We start from the raw sequence: 14,445 nt of genomic DNA on the forward strand, positions 1-14,445 counted from the left end.
CATCTCACTGCGCCGGCCCACGTGTCTCCAATGGTGGTGCGCGGTGTGGCAGTGCGGGCCGCGGGATATAAATATCCGGCGAGCCCAGCACAGGGAGGAGAGCCATGCCGCCCCCCTCCGCCACTGAAGGAGACCCCCTGGACGAAAGAGCAACCCCTAGACGAACGAGCAACCCCTGGACGAACGAGCAACTAAGTATCCTATATATATATATATATATATATATACATATACATATATTTTTATATATATATATATATTTGTGGGTGGAATTTGGGAACGTGTAGTGTAGTTTAGTACTGTATATTTAGTGCTGTATTGTTAGTGCATTGCGTGCATAGTGTATTGTTTAGTATTAATAAATACTATGTTTGGTTTATAGCTATCTGTGTGGCGTGTAGTTATTGGCGATAGTTAGTCTAGTAAGGCGCATGCAGCTAGCTTAGCGATTGGCGTACGGTATAGTGAAAATATTGTATTTATTATATAAAGGTATAAATAGGCGGAGTCATCAATAGACGGCTCCTCCTATTTATGAAAATTAATCACTGATATTTGCATAAATATTAGTGACTAATATTCTCCCTTTACAGGGTGCATCAGGGGGGCTTCAAATGGGTCATGGTGTCAAAAAAACCAGTCCAGCAAAATCTGCCTTCCAAAAACCGTATGGCATTCCTTTCCTTCTGCGCCCTGCCGTGTGCCCGTACAGCGGTTTACGACCACATATGGGGTGTTTCTGTAAACTACAGAATCAGGGCCATAAATAATGAGTTTTGTTTGGCTGTTAACCCTTGCTTTGTAACTGGAAAAAAAATATTAAAATGGAAAATCTGCCAAAAAAGTGAAATTTTGAAATTGTATCTCTATTTTCCATTAAATCTTGTGCAACACCTAAAGGGTTAACAAAGTTTGTAAAATCAGTTTTGAGGTGTGTAGTTTCTTAGATGGGGTCACTTTTATGGAGTTTATACTCTAGGGGTGCATCAGGGGGGCTTCAAATGGGACATGGCGTAAAAAAACCAGTCCAGCAAAATCTGGCTTCCAAAAACCAAACGGCGCACCTTTCACTCTACGCCCCGCTGTGTGGCCGTACAGTAGTTTACGGCCACATATGGGGTGTTTCTGTAAACGGCAGAGTCAGGGCAATAAAGATACAGTCTTGTTTGGCTGTTAACCCTTGCTTTGTTAGTGGAAAAAATGGGTTAAAATTGAAAATTAGGCAAAAAAATGTAATTCTCAAATTTCATCCCCATTTGCCAATAACTCTTGTGCAACACCTAAAGGGTTAACGAAGTTTGTAAAATCAGTTTTGAATACCTTAAGGGGTGTAGTTTATAGAATAGGGTCATTTTTGGGCGGTTTCTATTATGTAAGCCTCGCAAAGTGACTTCAGACCTGTAGTGGTCCCTAAAAATTGGGTTTTTGTAAATTTCTGAAAAATTTCAAGATTTGCTTCTAAACTTCTAAGCCTTGTAACATCCCCAAAAAATAAAATATCATTCCCAAAATGCTACAAAAATGAACTAGACATATGGGGAATGTAAAGTCATCACAATTTTTGGGGGTATTACTATGTATTACAGAAGTAGAGAAACTGAAACTTTGAAATTTGCAAATTTTTCAAAATGTTTGGTAAATATGGTATTTTTTTATGCAAAAAAATTAACTTTTTTGACCCAATTTTAGCAGTGTCATGAAGTACAATATGTGACGAAAAAACAATCTCAGAACGGCCTGGATAAGTCAAAGCGTTTTAAAGTTATCAGCACTTAAAGTGACACTGGCCAGATTTGCAAAAAATGGCCAAGTCCTTAAGGTGAAATAGGGCTAAGTCCTTAAGGGGTTAAGCTAGAAATACAGCCATCATTTTCTGGGTTTTTAAAAACACACTTTTTTGCCAAAATACACTATTTTCTAGATCTGCAAGTGTTAAATTCAAGTTTAATATATGCAGCTTTCATATTCTGTTACCAAAAAAACACTTTTTTGGCAATATACAACATCTGGATTAGTCAGTGTGCAATTTAAGCTAGAAATACAGCCATAATTTTCTGGGTTTTTAAAAACACATTTTTTTTTTCAAAAAACACTATTTTCCAGACCTGCAAGTGTTAAATTCAAGTTTAATATATACTGCTTTCATATTCTGTTACAAAAACCCCCCACTTTTTTGGCAATATACAACATCTGGATTAGTCAGTGTGCAATTTAAGCTAGAAATACAGCCATCATTTTCTGGGTTTTTAAAAACACACTTTTTTGCCAAAATACACTATTCTCCAGATCTGCAAGTGTTAAATTCAAGTTTAAATTATACAGCTTTCATATTCTGTTACCAAAAAAACACTTTTTTTGGCAATATACAACATCTTAATTAGTCAGTGTGCAATTTAAGCTAGAAATACAGCCATCATTTTCTGGGTTTTTAAAAACACTCTTTTTTGCCAAAAAACACTATTTTCCTGATCTGCAAGTGTAAAATTCAAGTTTAATATATACTGCTTTCATATTCTGTTACAAAAAACCCCCACTTTTTTGGCAATATACAACAACTGGATTAGTCAGTGTGCAATTTAAGGTAGAAATACAGCCATCATTTTCTGGGTTTTTAAAAACACTCCTTTTTTGCCAAAAAACACTATTTTCCTGATCTGCAAGTGTTAAATTCAAGTTTAAATTATACAGCTTTCATATTCTGTTACCAAAAAAACACTTTTTTGGCAATATACAACATCTGGATTAGTCGGTGTGCAATTTAAGCTAGAAATACAGCCATCAGTTTTTAAAAACACACTTTTTTGCCAGATTCCACTATTTTTCTGGCCTTGCAGCATCAGCACGTGTGAAATTCCAGGGTTATATACTGCTGTCAAATTCAGTTATTAAACAAACACCCGTTTGGGCAAAAAAATAATTAGTTGGCAGCCTTTGCTGCAGATGTCATTGTGAGATACCGCCTTTACATACTGTCTTTCTATTCAATTATTTGAAATAAAGCCATTTTGGGCACAATTTTTTGATAGCATCCTAGTGTGGATCAGGGCATGTGAGATACACCCTTTAAATACAGGGGTTCTATTCAGGTATTTGAAATACAGCCATTTTGGGCCAACAAATTTAATTGCGGCCTAGTGTGGATCAGGGTGTGTGAGATGCACCCTGTATATACAGGGCGTATATTTTTCTATTAATAAAACACCTTTTTTGGGGAAAAATACACAATATTTCAGGCCTTGCAGAATCTTGACGTTTGAAGATCCAGGGTTATATACTGCTCCCATATTCAGTTATTAAACAAACACCCGTTTGAACAAAAAAAGTTTTTTTGGCAGCCTTTGCTGCATATGTCATTGTGAGATACACCCTTTATACATTTGAGTTATATTCCTATATTTGAAATACCGCCATTTGGTGCACAAATCTTTAATTGAGGCCTAGTGTGGGTCAGGCCGTGTGAGGTACACCCTGTATATAAAGGGCTTGTATTCTTCTATTAATAAAACACCCTTTTTGGGGCAAAATACACAATATTTCAGGCCTTGCAGCACCTTTACGTTTGAAATTCCAGGGTTATATACTGCTGCCATATTCAGTTATCAAACAAACACCCGTTTGGGCAAAAAAAAATTATTTGGCAGCCTTTGCTGCATATGTCATTGTGAGATACACCCTTTATACATTTAGATTATATTCATATATTTGAAATACCGCCAATTGGTGCACAAATCATTAATTGAGGCCTAGTCTGGTTCAGGCTGTGTGAGATACACCCTTTAAATACAGGGGTTTGAATCAGGTTTTTGAAATACAGCCATTTTGGGCAAACAAATCTTTAATTGAGGCCTAGTCTGGTTCAGGCCGTGTGAGATGCACCCTTTAAATACAGGGGTTTGATTAAAGTATTTGAAATACAGCCATTTTGGGCAAACAAATCTTTAATTGAGGCCTAGTCTGGTTCAGGCCATGTGAGATACACCCTTTACATACTGTCGTTGTATTCTACTATTAATTAAACACCCATTTAGGGCAAGATCCTAAATTCGAGAAATATGAGGGGAGCGTCAAATAAGGGACATGGCCCAGGTCGTGGTGCTGCTGGTGGAGCTCCTGTTGCAGGGAGAGGATGTGGTCGATCTGTGCCAGCTACACGCACAAGTGAAAACCCTTCCTCAGGTGTGAGTAGGCGACAGAACCTGCAGCGGTATTTGGTCGGGCCTAATGCGTCTCTATGAATGGTGAGGCCTGAACAAGTACAGGCGATAGTAGATTGGGTTGCTGACAGTGGATCCAGTTCCTTCACATTGTCTCCCACCCAGTCTCCTGCTGAAAGACCACAGTTGGCACCTGCAGCCGATGTGCATCAGTCTTTCACCTCACCCCCTTGCAAATCAGCCAAGCAGTCTGAGCCCCAAGTCATGCAGCAGTCTCTTCTGCTTTTTGATCACTCTGTTAGCAGGGTTTCCCAGGGCCATCCACCTAGCCCTGCCCCAGAAGTGGAAGAGATGGAGTGCACCGATGCCCAACCACTTATCTTTCAAGATGAGTACATGGGAGGGCCATCGCAGCACGACTCGGACGATGGCGAAACACAGGTGCCAACTGCTGGGGCTTTCGAAACTGTGCAGACCGACAAGGAAGGCAGGGGTGAAAACTGGGTGGAAGATGATGTGGAGGACGAAGAGGTCCTCGACCCCACATGGAATCAAGGTCATGCGAGTGACCTATGTAGTTCGGAGGAAGAGGCGGTGGTCGCACAGAGCCACCAGCACAGCAGAAGAGGGAGCAGAGTGCAAAAGCGGAGCGGCAGTCCTCTAGACAGTACGCCTGCTACTGCCCACCGCAGCAAGGGACCGAGCACACCAAAGCTATCTCCAATGAGTTCCCTGGCGTGGCAGTTCTTCAGACAATGTGCTGGCGACAAGACACGAGTGGTTTGCACGCTGTGCAATCAGAGCCTGAAGCGAGGCATAAACATTCTCAACCTGAGCACAACCTGCATGACCAGGCATTTAAGTGCTAAGCACGAGCTGCAGTGGAGTAGACACCTCAAAAACCAAGAAAGGTCTCTGGCTCCTCCTCTTCTGCTGCAGTCTCGGCCTCTTCATCCACCTCTGGAGTGACAGTGCAACCTGCCACCCCGCAAACAGAGGATCTTCCAGCAACACCAACACCTGGGTCACCAAGCATCGCCACAATGTCCCACTGAAGCGTTCAGCTCTCCATCTCCCAAATGCTGGAGAGGAAGAGGAAGTACCCCCCTACCCAACCGCGATCCCTAGCCCTGAATGCCAGAATTTCTAAATTACTGGCCTTTGAAATGCTGTCATTCCGTCTGGTGGAGACGATAGTTTTAAAGGCCTTATGGCGGTGGCTATCCCACAGTACATCGTGCCCAGCCGCCACTACTTTTTCAGGCGTGCCATCCCTTCCCTGCACAACCAAGTGGGGGACAAAATCAGGTGTGCACTGCGCAACGCCATCTGTGGCAAGGTGCACCTCACTACGGATACGTGGACCAGTAAGCACGCTCAGGGACGTTATATCTCCATAACAGCACACTGGGTAAATGCAGTGGCGGCTGGGCCTGAGGCGGATAGCAGTTTGGCGCATGTCCTTCCACCACCGAGTATTGCAGGGCGCTTCAATTTGCCTCCTGTTGCTTCCTCCTACTACTCCGCTTCTTCATCCTCTACTGGCTCCTCATCCGGTCAGCGTAACACCTTCACCACCAACTTCAGCACAGCCAGGGGTAAACGACAGCAAGCAGTTTTAAAACTTATCTGTTTGGGGGACAAGCCCCACACCGCGCAGGAGCTGTGGATGGGCCTTGAAAAACAGACCGATGAGCGGTTTGTGCCAGTCAGCCTCAAGCCCGGCCTGGTGGAATGCGATAATGGGCGAAATCTCGTAGCAGCTCTGGGACTAGCCGGTTTGACGCACATCCCTTGCCTGGCGCATGTGCTGAATTTGGTGGTGCAGAGAATCCTTAAAAATTACCCCGATATGTCAGAGCTGCTGCATAAAGTGCGCGCTTTAGGCATTCTCACCCTGCTGCTGCTCGCCTGTCAGTGGAGTTTCAGCTGCAGCACGCACGGGTGAGTCGCTCGGTGGAACAGCACCACTTCACCACCAATGACTGGGCCTCCATGCGAAACCTGTGTTCCTTGTTGCGCTGTTTCGAGTACTCCACCAACATGGCCAGTGCCGATAACGCCATTCTCAGCGTTACTATCCCACTTCTATGCCTTCTTAAAGAAACGCTCCTGGCGATGACGGAAGAGGATGTGGCACATGAGGAGGGGGAGGAAGAGGGATCATTTCGTAGGGTGGCTCCGAGGGTAGGTTCCTGCACCCACAAACCCAAGGGACACAATTGTCTAGCCAGGGCACAGTTCTGGTGGATGAGGAGGTGGAGGATGAGGAGATGCAGGAGGAGGAACCATGTTCACAGCAGGGTGGCACCCAGACCAGCTCATGGCCATCACCGGTGCATGGATGGGGGGATACACCTCCCACAGAGGACAGCTTTTCGTTGCCTCTGGGCAGCCTGGCACACATGAGCGATTACATGCTGCAGTGTCTCCGCAACGACCGCCGAGTTGCCCACATTCTAACTTGTGCTGATTACTGGGTGACCACGCTGCTGGATCCCCATTACAAGGACAACGTACAGTCTTAATTCCGTCACTGGAGCGTGACCATAAGATGCGCGAGTACAAGCGCACGCTGGTAGACACGCTGCTAGTGGGATTCATACCTGACAGCGGGGGCACAGTTGAAGCACAAGGCGAAGGCAGAGGATGAGGAAGAGGTCGCCAACGCAGCTGGGGCACCGCCAGCACCTCAGAAGGCAGGGTTAGCATGGCCGAAAAGCTTTGTCAGCACGCCACAACAACCAGCACCACCAGCTGATATGGAACGTCTTAGAGGGAGGCAGCATTTCACTGGTGGAGCAGTATGTGTGCACACGCCTACACGTACTGAATGACGAGTCTGCCCCCTTCAACTTCTGGGTCTCCAAACTGGGCACATGGTCTGAGCTTGCCCTTTACGCCTTGGAGGTGCTGGCCTGCTCTGCAGCCAGTGTATTATCTGAACGTGTGTTTAGCACGGCAGGGGGCGTCATCACAGACAAGCGCAGCCGCCTGTCCACAGCAAACGTGGACAAGCTCACGTTCATTAAAATGAACCAGGCTTGAATCCCACAAGACTTGTCTGTACCTTGCGCAGAATAGACATTTATACCACCATCAAACATACATTCTTGTACTCAAGTCAAGTGCAATGATTCTTTGTTTTTTTTATTTTTTATTTGTCACAATATTTTGGGGGCTACCTACCCCAATAAAAAAAAATAAAAAACACATTGTTGGCTACCTCCTCCTCCTCCATTGCTGCCTCCACCTACAACACCACATTCACCGCCTCCTCAACCTCCGACTCCATATCCACCTCCTTCTCTGAGTTGCAGGTTAATAATTTGTAATTTTTAGATATTTTATTTTATTTTAAGTCATTTCCCTATCCACATTTGTTTGCAGAGCAGTTGCCATGCTCTTAAGCACATTTTACTGCCTTTTACATCCCTCTAGCTTTTTCAAGGACTATATTAGATCGATTTTAATGCAAAAAAGTGCCAATTTTAGGGCCCTAAATAAAAAAATAATCTTATTTTCAATTGTCGGGTGACATTTTACCATTTTTGGCGTATACAAACCCCTGCTGTGCCTGGGTGACAGGGGCCTAAATATCTCAAAATCCTGTGTTCTATTGCTGGGTGACAAGAACCCACTTTTGCCGTGAATGAACCCCTGCTGTGCCTGGGTGACAGGGGCCTAAATCTCTCAAAATCCTCTGTTCTATTGCTAGGTGACATGAACCCCCTTTTGCCGTGAATGAACCGCTGCTGTGCCTGGGTGACAGGGGCCTAAATCTCTCAAAATCGTCTGTCCTATTGCTGAGTGACAAGAACCCACTTTTGCCGTGAATGAACCCCTGCTGTGCCTGGGTGACATGGGCCTAAATCTCTCAAAATCCTCTGTTCTATTGCTGGGTGACATGAACCCCCTTTTACCGTGAATGAACCCCTGCTGTGCCTAGGTGACAGTGGCCTAAATTTCTCAAAATCCTCTGTTCTATTGCTGGGTGACATGAAGCTAGTTTTGCCGTGAATAAACCCCTGCTGTGCCTGGGTGACAGGGGCCTAAATCTCTCAAAATCATCTGTTCTATTGCTGAGTGACATGAACCACCTTTTGCCATGAATGAACCCCTACTGTGCCTGGGTGACAGGGGCCTAAATCTCTCAAAATCCTCTGTTCTATTGCTGGGGGACAAGAACCCACTTTTGTCGTGAATGAACCCCTGCTGTGCCTGGGTGACAGGGGCCTAAATCTCTCAAAATCCTCTGTACTATTGCTGGGTGACATGAACCCCCTTTTGCCGTGAATAAACCCCTGCTCTGCATTGCTGACAGGGAACTAAATTTAGTGAAAACATCTGTTACTGATCGGAAGATGCGCGACTACAAGCGCACGCTGATGATGGCATTCCCACATGACAGCGGGGGCACAGTGGAAGCACAAGGCGAAGGCAGAGGAGGAGGAAGAGGTCGCCAACGCAGCTGGGGCACCGCCAGCACCTGAGAAGGCAGGGTTAGCATGGCCAAAATGTGGAAAAGCTTTGTCAGTCTTGGAGGTGCTCACCTGCCCTGCAGCCAGTGTAACGTGTGAACGTGGGTTTAGCTCAGCAGAGAGCATTATCACAGGCCGCAGCCAATGTGGACAAGCTTACGTTTATTAAAATGAACCAGGCATGGATCCCACAGGACTTGTACGTACCTTGTGCAGAATAGACATTTATACCAGCCTCAACCATCCATTCTTGTACTCAAGTGCACTTATTCTTTGTTTTATTTTGTTATATGTCCCAATATTTTGGGGGATACCCCAATTTAAAAATAAAAAATAACACAAATCAGTGTTGGCTACCTATTCCTCCTTCACCGCCGCTTCCACCTACACCGCCGCGTCAACCTACACTGCTACATCCACCTATCCACCGCCTCCTACTCCTAGATCCAGATTGTTATTTTAAGTCATTTCCCTATCCACATTTGTTTGCAGAACAGTTGTCATGCTCTTAAGCACATTTTGATGCCTTTTGCAGCCCTCTAGCCCTTTCCAGGACTATTTTAGTGCCATTTTAGTGCCCAAAAGTTCGGGTCCCCATTGACTTCAATGGGGTTCGGGGTCAAGTTCGGGTCAAGTTCGGGTGCCGAAACCGAACTTTTTTTTCAAGTTCAGCCAAACTCGTCGAACCCGAACATCCAGGTGTCCGCTCAACTCTACCCATGACACATTCATCAGGTGGGAAAGGACAGCCAATTAAGACGTTTCAGCACATGGACACACCCCCAACCCTATAAAATAACCCGATCTGGCAGCCATTTTACATTATGTGTTTTGCCAGTGTAGGGAGAGGTTGCATTTTGGAGCAGGGACAGGCTGTTAGTAACTTAGGGACACAAAACGCTAGCTAATAGGGCCACAAAAGTCCTTTTAAAGACTGGTAATGTTGTGCTATCGATAGGTGTGATACACAGAGGGGTGTGATATACTTATAATATACTTTCTAACCTAGAAAGTATATTATAGTGCATTTGTATGCTTCCAGAAAATACTGATTGAGGGCTCCGATCTATCAGCTTCCACAAAATAGTGATTGAGGTTTTCCATATACCTGCATCCACAAAATTACTGCTTGAGGGTGATATACCAGCTTCAACTAACAACTGATTGAGGCCTGACATATATCAGCTTCCACAAAATAGTGATAGAGGTTTTCCATATACCTGCGTCCACAAAATACTGATTGTGGGTTTTGATATACCTGCTTCAACTAACAACTGATTGAGGCCTGCCATATATCAGCTTCCACAAAATACTGATTGAGGGGTGCGATATACCTGCTTCCACCAAATATTGATTAAAGGGTTCTACTATATTACCTGTTTCCACAAAATACTGATTGAGGGGTGCGATAAACCTGCTTCCGCAAATACTGCTCTTTTTTAGGGACTTTGGCACAGGGTCATTTTGAAAATGACAGGCAGAGTAACCTGGTGCACCAGGCCGGAGCCTAAGTGGGAAGTTAGAGAAGGACGCACCAGAGTTGGCTGAGTGGCTCACTCAGCCTTCTGCTTCTGCACCCTCCTCATCCTCTGTATCTGCACCCTCCTCACTCTCTGCATCCCCAAAGACACTACCACCACCACCATAGCCCCTCCACTCGAATCAGAGGAATTATTTTTCCATCCATTCCGGACCTTACCGATGCGCAGCCATTCTTGGCATCAGATGAGGAGGTAGCAACGGCCGCCACCCAGCGGTCTGACAACAGTACCCAGATCAGCCCAAGATGGGTAGTCCCCGCTGTTACTGCCTACTCCGAGATCTCTAATGTCAGTGGTAGTGAAGGTGACGATGATGACGTGTCGATGGACATCACATGGGTGCCCACAAGAGAGGAAGAAGAGGGGAGTTCAGAGGGAGAGACGGAGCAGCAGAAAGGGAGGAGAAGCAGGCAGATCTCGCAGTGCACAGGAGGAAAAAAGAAGACTGCAAATGTATCTGGAGCGAGCTATCCACCATGCGCGATCACATCTGGCGCTCCCAGGACGCCGGCACATGGCTCCACAGAGTGGACTTTTTTTTAACGTGTCAGTGTCACGGCCACGGTTTTGGCCGTGACTCCTTGGGAGCCGCATACAGTTGCCCGCGGTTTGGGTTGTTGTTTCAACCGCAGCTTGAGGCTTGATGTTGTTTGCCTCAAGTGCGGTTGCCGCGGACAACAGGTATGTGTGCGGTCCCTTTGGAGTTTGTGTGCGTGTATGTATGCACTGTCGTTTGTCTGTGTGCACTCTGTGTAGTGTGTGGTCGTGTTGGACACTTTCCCTTTAAGTTGGTGTTTTCCCTTTCCTGTGGTGCTGGAAGGGTTAACTCCCTTCCCAGTGTGTGTGATGTCACTGGGTGTGTCTGACCGTTGGGTGTGGCCTCTTAGGCCTATAAAGCCTCTCACTTTGGCATGGCTCAGTAGGTTGCTTCAGTCATGCTTTGCTGTTGCAGCCTCCTGTGATTTCCATCTTCTTGTAAGGGCACCCTTCCGGTCATAAGTTCTAATTCCGTGATGTGTTGTTGATGTCTTGTGTCTTTGTGTTTTGTGCAGCTATGGATGTCCTGGTCCCTGTGTGTCTTCATGTGTGTGCTGTTTACCTTTGTCTGTGTGGACAGCCTTTCCTTAGCACGGGTTCCAGTCAGCAAGGCTGAGACAGGTTTGTGTGGAACTGTTTGGTTCACCTGTCTTATCCATAGTCCTGTTTATGTACCTCCCTTCTTTATGCTGCTTGGCCAGTGAGACTCCTGCTCCTCCGTGCCTAGGAGGAGTGGGTTGTCTTACCCTGCTCCTTATCCCAGGGACCGGTCGGAGGGTAAGTCAGGGATCCGAGGTTCCTGTGCATGGGTCCTCCTACCATCAAGGTCGGCCCATGCAGGTAGGAGACAGGGTCGGCGTTAGGGACGCAACAGGAGGTGACCTGCGCCCTGATTCTGTGTTCCTGGCGAGTAGCAACTGGACATCTTCCATCACCGCACGGCTGAGGATTTCCCCCATCCTCAGCCGTGACAGTCAGCTGCTGACAATAGTGTTGCCATCTGCAGCCTGTGCTGTCAACTCATAAGTCGCGGTAAGCCCAACACTCACCTAGGGATGACCGCCTTGAGAAGGCACCTGACCTCTCATCACCGAGCCCAGTGGGAGCAACGCCGTCAGAACGCACAAAGCCACACTCCCGACGCTCCATATTCTGCCTGTTCTCCTTCTTCTCTCTCCTCCCATTTATCCTCCACTCCACCTTCCACCGTGCTGTTGTCGCATTCATCTGGCACAAGGCAGGCTTCTGTGGCCCAAATGTTCGAGCGTAAGAAAATTATGACGCCGGGTAATCCTCTTGCCCAACGGCTGACGGCTGGCTTGTCAGAACTGCTAGCCCGCCAACTATTGCCATATAAATTGGTGGACTCCGGGGCCTATAGAAAATTTGCGGCCATTGGCACAACGCAATGGTAGGTCCCTGGAAGGAAATATTTCTCCCAGAAGGGCATCCCTGAACTATATGGCCACGTTCTGCGGCAAGTTAATATATCTCTGGCACACAGTGTCGGTGCCAAGATACATCTGACCACAGACACGTGGTCTAGCAAACACAGGCAGGGAAGGTACATAACTTTTACTGCCCACTGGGTGAACCTTCTGAAGGCCGTTAAGCATGTAACCCGTGGCATCTATGTGAATTTGGTGTTAGCGCCACAGATTGCATGCAGGCCTGCCTCTTCTTCTCCTCCTCCTACTCCATCCTCTGTCTCCTCCTAGGCTGACTCCTCCTTTTCCACTGCTACTGCCTCTTCGCTGCACCCCCCAAGCTACACAGAACCTATTTGACGTGCCAGGTAAGACGTTGCCATGCTGTGCTGCGGCTGTTGTGTCTGGAAGCCAAGAGCCACACCGGTCCAGGACGTCTTGCGGCAGGCCAGGAAAATCTCTGGCCAATTTAGAAGATCTTACACGGCCATGGCTCGCCTTGCTGACGTTCAGCGGCAACACCACTTGCCCGTCAGACGTCTGATTTGTGATTGCCCAACGCGCTGGAACTCCACCTTGTATATATCCAGTTATCCAGTCACTGTACAGAGGTGTTATCCGGTTAATGTATGGCGGTGGTATCCAATAACTGGATGGCCATAACTGTATACTTTTCCCTGCCCACACCATCCTTTTTTAGACCTGGCATGAGCGGGAAAAATATGCAGATTGCGGTGCTAAGGACCTTTGCGCCACAATCTGTGTCAGAAATACGCCTAACATAGACGTATTTCTATATAATAAATGACCACCTAATTGTATTATTATTCATGGGTAGGCTAATATGTCAATATTATATAGATTCTAGTGTATTATACTGTGCCCCGTATTCAGAGTCTAATGAGTGCTAAATATGGATTTTCCCTAGCAATGGCCATTCGCTGTTAACATAGAGGCTGCTGTTCAGGCACAGTTTTAAAACAGAAGAAAGCAGAATTGTATAGGAAAGTATTGTATATTGTAAAATCATCTCCTCTACACCAAATAGCGGTTAGATTCTATGTATCCTCCCATGGCCTAAAAAGGATATAGGCCATACCTGTACTAAATCTTCCTTATGCCTCTTGCTCAACTTACTTACAGTCTTTGACAAGAATGTCTATGAACAAATCAGAAAAGTTCCAACCATATGGCCACGGGCATGAATGTGTGCAGTAGATGTCTATAAAAGATTTAGAAAATACTATGTATATGCTTAACAGTTGCGTATCTATAGCTGAATATCTTTTTGGTCACAAACTAGTTGTGAATTTGTTTGCAAATAAAGTATCCAGAGTTGCACATTATATGTAATCAATGAAGTGTTTTACACTATGCATAGTTTGAGTCTAGAGGCTGATTCCTATTATACAGTCAGAGATTTGCGGGCATTTGACACAATTTAGGAGATTATATATTATTGGCCATTAGGGGGATGTTTGAAGGGGTATCCCTGCACAAAAAGACTTTCTCCCAGGTTGCACATGCTGTAAAAACATGACAGAACTTATATTCACCTCGACCATTCGCCTCTCCTGCCATTTCAGGGTACAGCTTCACTTCCTGTTCCTGTCTCTTCTACTAAACAATGGTCCATATCTGCAGACAACTGGGGGCTCTGACTATTCTTCTTACATAGAGTTTCTAGCTGACCTTGAACCTTATAGCGGGATGGGTGAAGTGGAGAAGCACAGCCTAAATAGAGACATTGTTGTAATTTCAGTTTGTCATAGACATGTATAGAGTTTCAATACAAGTCTATGGGAATGAGTATGCATGTTTGTTGAGACATAAACAAGTCTTCAGATATACACAACAGAATTAAACAAGACTGTGGAAGATTTCTAACTCCTCAGTGCAGAGGTAAAAATTCCCAAAGTCACTCAGTATTATCTAGCTATGTATTAATTCATTCCACAGAGCAGTGCAGTGCAGCTATAGTGCAATAACAGTGCAAATAAACAGCATATATTACATTAAACATATAAAATGCAGTATAAGTGTAAATAACGGCAAAAGGCTACATGCACACAACCGTATGTGTTTTGCGGTCTGCAAATTGTAGATCCGCAAACAAAAACGGATTAAATCTGTATGCCATCTGTTTATTAATTTTTTTGCAGATCCATTGTAACAATGCCTAAAACCGACAAGAATAGGACATGTTCTATTATTTTTGCGCGGCTACAGAACGGACATACTGATGCGGACAGCACACCCGCAAAAAAAATGGAACGGACACGGAAACAAACAACGTTTGTGTGCA

This window comes from Bufo bufo, chromosome 2 (assembly GCF_905171765.1).
Source record: "Bufo bufo chromosome 2, aBufBuf1.1, whole genome shotgun sequence".
Taxonomy (NCBI): Eukaryota; Metazoa; Chordata; class Amphibia; order Anura; family Bufonidae; genus Bufo; species Bufo bufo.